Source organism: Mytilus californianus, unplaced genomic scaffold, assembly GCF_021869535.1.
Source record: "Mytilus californianus isolate M0D057914Y unplaced genomic scaffold, xbMytCali1.0.p SCAF_2, whole genome shotgun sequence".
In the NCBI taxonomy this organism is placed as follows: Eukaryota; Metazoa; Mollusca; class Bivalvia; order Mytilida; family Mytilidae; genus Mytilus; species Mytilus californianus.
In genome coordinates this window covers 36,761,710-36,769,654 of record NW_026262668.1, presented here as the reverse complement: position 1 = coordinate 36,769,654, position 7,945 = coordinate 36,761,710, and the positions used below count along the sequence as shown (strand labels likewise).

The window sequence follows — 7,945 nt, the reverse complement described above, 5'->3', positions numbered from 1 at the left end:
GGGAAAAACGATGATAAACATACTTTTCAACCTACAATATGAAATCAAACAGACCTAGAAAAAACCAATTGCACGTGGTCGCTATCAGTTTATATTTATATTTATGTTTATATCGGGTTAAATGACCGTCGGCAGTCTTCAGGGGTCATCTCAATGGTTTATTAAATGACGTCTAGACAAAAATACACACGAAATGTTGATACATCTTATCGAGTCCATGCATTATTAATTGTTTATTTTAGACTTTTTGTAAGTTGGATATACGTTTAAGTATGTTATAAACAAATATGAGAATTTTAGTCGAATCGGTGAAGATGAATTAGACACCTAATGCCCCTTTAAAGAAAATAAATGTTTTTTGCTCTTTGGTCGGATTGTTGTCTCTTTGACCCACTCCCCATTTCCATTCTCAATTTCAAAAACAACACTTTCTAGCTGGCATGCGTCCGAAGCGCTTTTCTGTGTTTTCCTTAATAAGAACGCTCAATGCCGAATATTTGAAAGCCAAGGATGTATAAAAACCAAAAAGTCATTACAGATACCAAACTCATAACTTAGTATGCAAGAAGCGAATTTCGTGTGGTCGAATCAAAACAGGTAAAATCAAGTATAAAGTATTTAGTAGAAGCATAGTCAAAACCAGATATTCAAAACAGTCGTATCAAATCTGGTTAAGCCTATCTTTGACTAGAAAAACATAGTGTTTCGAATGATATGAAACTTTTCACGAACAATTAACTAAGGAAAATGTTTAAAGTCTTGATATTTCTACTAAGAAAGTGTTGACAACTCGTTTTGGTGATATCCTCCTGAATGCCGCTTCAAAAGAAGTGACATCGATCGATAGGTTTTTTAAAAGTAATTTGATACAAAGCCTATAATTTAGTACTCCGAACGCGCGTTTTGTCTGCAAATGACCCAACGATGGCATTTAAATCATGAATGTTAAAGAGCCAAATAAATTGCGAAACTGACGAGCATTTAAACAAAACATTTCAAAAAGTTGTGGCAAAGTTGGCTAAGGTATAATACTTTATATTATGTATTTAAGTATAAACATGGTAAACATCTACAGAGATAACATATTCTAAAACTTAAAAAAAGAAAGAAAGAAGACTAGTCTCCTTATTTTCAAGTCCATTTTCCAGTACTATACATGGTATGATTTAAATATGCTTTTGTTGTAGAGTTTCAGTTTATGAATTGATGTAATTTTATTAAAAATTAAGGCTGTAAATTTCTCAAAACAAAACTGACCTATGGCGCGCTGGTGTCCTTTGCGTTCTTTTTGGTTTGATGCTCTCACAAATTTAGTTTTTTTTTATTCCAAACTTTTGGCATCAAGCGAATTCCAAACAAATGTGATTTTATTGTCATAAGATAGTATTTTACTTTTTGATTAATGGAAACTGGATAAAAAGTCAAAAAGGCATTTCGAGATTAATCATTTTAAATTTCTGGATTTCTGGATTTGCAACTACTTATTACATACAAATAATGAGTTTGACATGACAATAATGATTTTTGTTGTCTAAACAGCTGAATCATATATCTTTTCTGAAGTTTTCATTTCGCTATTTCCGATAAAGAACTCTAAATCAAATAAGAGTTACCGCACTTTGTTTAGTATGTATTATATGTAAGTTTTTTTCTTCAGTCTGTATTTAAAAAGTATATAACACTTGATAAAAACCTTCACCATTGCTATAGTAGTGTTGTAGATAGCTATGTTTTATCTGTATTGAATTAAATGAATTGTTGTTTAGGAGAACTCCATAATGAGTATAACAATATAATTGTATTACACTAACGAACTAATAAACACAAGTAATTACTGTAAATAACAAGAAAATTGACGTCCAATTTATATAAAATCTTATTAAGTTGGCAGTAAATTACAATGTAGACAGTGCTTGTCTTTTGCGGATTTTTTAAGGTGAAAATGGATAAATTCTAAATAAATAAGGATACACACATAATCAATTTTCAAAGGTAAAACTATATAATTTAAAAAAAAATCAGGTGTATATATACATGTATATTCATTTTGTTTATATGGGTATTTCTATTTATTAATACTTCTACTACTTCTAATGATAATACTTGTAATTTTAATGATAAAATAGTATATAATATAACTACAATGCACATTTTAGTTGTAGTGATATTTTCAGTGGGTTTGACTTGAATTGAGATCTTTAAACACATAAATCTTTTAGACAAAAAATAAAGAAAATAAAGTATGCTCGCTTGTCACACTTTTAAACAGAACTCTGGTGTTCTACCTTTATCTTTGAAATTAAATTTTTTCGGATGTATGTGTTTGTACATGTTTATAAAATGTTGAAAAATTAAACAACACTTTATAAATTTCATGCGTCCGATGCGCTTTTCTGGGTTTAACTTCATCCGGAACGCCCAAAGCAAAATATTTGAAAGCCAAGAATGTACAAGAACTGAAACAGTTGAAGAGCTATATGACTTAAAAGAATCTTAAAATAATAGCCAAATCCTTCTAAGGTCAACTTTGCCTGCAGGAGTTGAAACCTTAGTTTCCTAATCATTTCTAAATTAATACACGGAAAATTCTTAGAAAGGATTGTAATAAATCATGTCAGTACCAAAGTACTAACTACTGAACTGGTGATACCTTGGGGACTGAGTTATTCGAAATACTACGTTTTTTTCACAGACATTGACTGCCTTAGCCATAATTTTCAGTGTTTTAACTTGAGTGCAACTGATGAATCTTATGTAGACGAAACGCGCGTCTGGTGTACCATATTACAAGCCTGGTATCTTTTATGAGCTTTTTAAACCACTGATTCGATTCCACTACTGGTGGACGTTTTATCCCGTGGGTTTATATAGTAAACAAGGGTGTATTATTCTAAATACTTATGTGTTTCTTCCCTTGGGATATACTGCGTTAGCCGTATGTGGCACAAGTTCCGGAATTTTCGGTTTTAATGCTCTTCAACTTCGTATTAGATTTGGCCTTCCAACAAACTCCGTACAGTGATCGTTTCCGTTCCGGAACTGTTTTCCTTTACTCCATCAATCACTGCCACCGGCTTTCGAAATTCGTTCCAAAATTTGGAACGATTATCTACGCAAATAAATTTCATCAGAAACATTAGTTACCGGCTTGAAAAAACGTTACTTTTATAATGTCTTTTTAAAATTTAAACAACTTTTCCTAGATATAAAAAATGAGCATAAAATTTACGCACAACGACAGGACTGTGTATGTATCCTTATCGACGTTAGTGTAGAGTAGTATGCAGATCGGAGCTGGAACTGCCAGGGAGTTTGGCCTTCCAACTGTTAAGATTCCACTGACAGTGATGAGTCTGACACTGATGAGTATTATGTAAACAAAACGCGCGTCTGGCGTACCAAATCATAAGCCTGGTGTATTTGATGATTTTTTTGTGATTTTACTGTTTCTTTTATCCAAATACCATTTTAAATATTATGAACTTAACTTTAGGATAGAAAAGTCTGAAAACATGATGTTGCATTCAAGTGGTTTGAGCATATGGTAGTTTTGAAAATACTAACACATTCTTTTTTTATATTAAATGGCATCTGTCTGCAGTTCTTTTGTCATGCAGCCGAAGATCAAAGTGACTATATACGAAACAATATAATTGATTACCAAGCTTTGAAGAGTCACACATTGTATGTAGACAAACATTGTGAATGCTTTCTGCTTTTCATTCACAGATGTTTGTTATGCACAGTTTTGTTGATTTTGTCACAAATGATATAAGCTGATTTATATGACAATAATTTAATTTTGGATGTAACACGTCTTCTGATTGGCTGAAAGTTTTTTGTTTATCAGCTCATAGGACACAATTCTGTCATGTGACCTTGACGTCATCAACGTTTTTTTTATGATTTGCTCCTTAGAAATGGAATTTAGAATTAAATTATAAGGAATGACTGTAATATTTTTCTGCCTATTCGAAATAACATCAAAGATGTGGTGCACACTTTTAAATACCCCGCTTCGCTAGTTATTCAGTGTGCACCACATTTTTGATTATTCCTTAATAGACAGAAAAAATATTACAGTCATTCCTTAAATAAAGTTTTGAATTTAAATCAAAATTCAATTGGCTTTCAACGGATACTCATGCATAAAAAAACTTTTAATATTCATTAAAAAACCCATCATATTCCTTCGTCAAATTATTGACAACACATTTATACTTGAAAATTAATTATTTCTGTTGTATATATTTTTTTTAATTTTCATACGTTGTTTTTAAATTATATATCATTTCTTAATGCAACGTTTTGGGAAAAAAACGTCACAAAAAATTTGGGAATATTAATGAATCTGGTAGGTAAATTTGTCACATTTTTTAAATGTAAACATTTTTAGAACGTACTAAAGATATGCTATTCATATAATTCCATCTGACAACAGTTTTATAATTCTGTTATACATTGTACAATTGAAGACCACATCATATAATTTTATAACTGTACAAACCTTTCAAATATTTTTTTTTGTTTACGAATACAGCGAATTTCAAAAGATTTTAACATGTACTTTTCTTAAGCTTGTAACAGATTTTTGACAAAATTAGAAATTCGTACAAATGAACAAAACTTATTATTAATCTACTCTTTTTCCATAGAACATTAGGGGTTGTATTCAAGAAAACATAAAACATTGGAATAGCACATGAGCTGATAAGGTTATATTTTTATTAAACTGATATGCTGGAAACTGCTGAAAGTTTAAACATATTTTAATTTAGATATGGTAAAAGGCTTGACATGACAGCAACTGATTCCATTCTCAATTTTAACTGTAAGTTTAAATAAATCTTTCAAGCGAATACTAGTTTATGATACGCATTACTGGTAATTTGTTCTAATTTAAGATAATTTATTGAAAGGGAAGTGGTGGTATAAAAATTAATGAACAACTTAAAAATACGAAGTTCGTTAATATGATTTCAAATTCTTTTTGCAGATGGCTAAATAAGGATATATATATATAGGCATAGTAAATTTAGTTTGATATGAACTCTCTTGTGTTTATCATTATTTCTGAAATGTCGATTGTGTTCCCCTCTTATTTGTTTTCTACTTTGAAATGAAAATGAAGGACAAAATATTTAAAAATAGCAAAATTATCAAAACCATGAAACAGAACATGTTTCAATGTGTTTAGTATGGACTGATGCCATAGCGGTTTTTTTACATATAAAAAAACATGTTTAAAAATTTGAGTAAGATTTAATTTTATTTTGATATACATAGATCTATAGCAGCATGGATTAGTTTAATCTATTGAACAAAATTTTGGAAATCATTTTAAATTAAGGAATTTATCTCACTCATGCTAAGCTTTGATTCCTTGGTCGGCTTTGGTTATACTTAATGTCCTTTTTTGCTTATAAGCTCTTCATTATTTAATAAGTTTTTGATTTTCCAATATTTTTGCCTCAAGCAAAGAGAAATTTATTTTTGAAATGCGGAATTGGAGGTCATTTTTACTGGGTATAAATACATAAACGTTGAACTATTAGTCCGTCCACAAAATAAAAGCTTAAATTCACCTGTAGTTTTTTGTATGGTTCTGGTTGCTCAATCTGGAGTTTTCTGCGTTGTGTTTTGTGTACTGTTGTTTATCTTTATATAAAAAAGAAGATGTGGTATGATTGCCAATGACACAACTATCCACCAAAGTTCAAATGAAGTAAATATCCTTTTCTTTTTTTTTTTGTCCAGTGTTTTAATTTGAATTAAGTTTTTTGGTTGCCCCCTTGGTTACTTCACACTTTTTTTTTCTACAAAGTAAAAACATATATTTGACAGATTTTTTTTCGGGTTAAGCTCTTTTATTGTTTATAATTTTATCATTATCATACTGGTGCATTTTTGCATGTAGATTAGTTTTTATTATAGCTCAGTGTAACTTTTGTACACAACATGCTTCATAGTTCAGAGTTCATGGTTGTCTCGTTGGCAATCATACCACATCTCCTCATTTTATATGAAACAAACTAGTTTAATAAAAAAAAGTTTCATTGTGAATATAAGCAGCCTCACCCAGCCAAACCACGTCAACTGTTTTATATCCAAAAAGGATTTTTAACCTAGTAATAACTTGTTTATTATTTGGTAGTTTTCTTTTTTTATGCCATTTTCTTTTTTTTTCGTGGAACGCATTCCAATACAACTTCACAATTATTTGGTCCTGACACAACAGGTTAGCAAATAAAACTGCATCATATGTAAACAGATCTGTAATTACTGGTTTATAAAGCACATATGTGGTATTCTAATCTGTGAAAACCAATTGTTGAATTGACGTGAGATTGTGACATTGTTCAAGCCATTTATGGCTGTTGGGTCACTTGACTTAATTCATCCAATTTATGCAATTTTCTATCCATCGGTAATTCACTTTGAAATAATTAAACATGAGATTCACTCTTGGGGTAGAAAAATGTCGTTCTTATTATCAATGCAGTATTGACCCCACACACTAGTTTAATAAAACGTGCATTGAATGACTGTAAAAATAGAAAAAATAGTAAAACTATCGTTTTTATAATAAACACAGTTTTGTCCCCATGCCTCATCCCCCAGTATTAGAAACAATATTTACACTAAAGTCTTATGTATTTTTTTTTTTATTGAGGTGGATGACATTCCAAAACCTCCAAGAAAATTTTATAAAAATAACTGAAAGACATTTTTTAAATGGTCATCATTTTGTACACAGTGCACGCCGTAAAAATACAGGAAGCATGTGGTAACCAAAATACGTATATAAAGCCTACATTCTAACTGAACAGCGCAGCAAAAAGACATTGTGACAAGCTAAAACCATTTCAGCTTGTTATTGTTGGACATATCTTTATAGTAAAGTGTTTCTCAATTTCCCTGTCAAACATTGTGTAAATTTATGAACTTCAAACTCTTTCATTCAAGTTTTATGTGCACTTTGTTTCAGACGTCAGACTTCTGAAGCTATTTTGTCAAGCACCATTAAGATGGATTATATTCAAGAAAACGTTTAAGTTAATGGTACATTAGTATTATATGATCCCTAACGATCACACAGATTTTTTGCTCTTTCCCTTGACTTTAAAAAAGCATAAATGTAAGTTTATGTTACGGTTGTGAAAATGATACGATATTTAATAAATCTGTATTTAAGATTAATGCTTTCTATATGCATTGCTATCTGTATATCATCTTAAATTTTACATATGAGTAAACGATATAATACGAATATAAATAAGACAACTAGTCACAACAGCACGGAATTGTCAACTAAAGGTCCTAATACGGGTTCCAAGATGGAAAAAGGGCTTATTCCGCAAGACAACTGAATTCCGTAAAGAAAGCCATTAAAGGCAACATAAAGACTATATGGAAAACAATATACCAACGGTCTTATATCATTAGATGACAAGCGATTTTCCTTTTATTTCTAATATATATAGGTAGTTACTTTTCCTTTCAAAAATCCCTTTCGATGAATGTGCAAGATCTCAAAAGCATTAAAGCTTTAAATCATGATTTTGTCAGTACAATTAATCAAATATATAATAGCGCTATCTACTTGGCATGTGAAGCAACTTTTGTGGCATCTTATTATAATAGCACTGATGAATTGATTATGATTTGAATAAAAGGAAATATGGGGTATGCGTCAACAAGAAAACAATCAAACGACTAAAATAAGAGAAATTTTCATTTTCATTTTCAAAATCATAAGTTTATATCATAATTTATGATTGATAAATTTTAGAGCATGAAAAGAGAGCAATATCTTATTTTTATATTAAAACTTGAATTGATATTACTATTTTTTTCCGAAAAAAATTCGCATCCCTCTCGGAAGTCAAAGTCCTTTTTGAGCATGATCCAAATTTCATAGGTAGAATTATATGATTAAGTCCAG

The 7,945-nt window shown here is 30.3% G+C and overlaps 1 long non-coding RNA gene across 1 annotated transcript in view; it reads left to right on the top strand.

Moving 5' to 3' along the window:
* The first annotated feature begins 1,900 nt into the window (after positions 1 to 1,900).
* The window catches only part of LOC127729840 (uncharacterized), a 45,006-nt gene continuing 38,961 nt past the window's right edge, over positions 1,901 to 7,945 (top strand). Inside the window, exon 1 of the long non-coding RNA XR_007994845.1 lies at positions 1,901 to 1,992. This is a non-coding gene — a long non-coding RNA (uncharacterized LOC127729840). The remainder of the gene's footprint in view (positions 1,993 to 7,945) is intronic.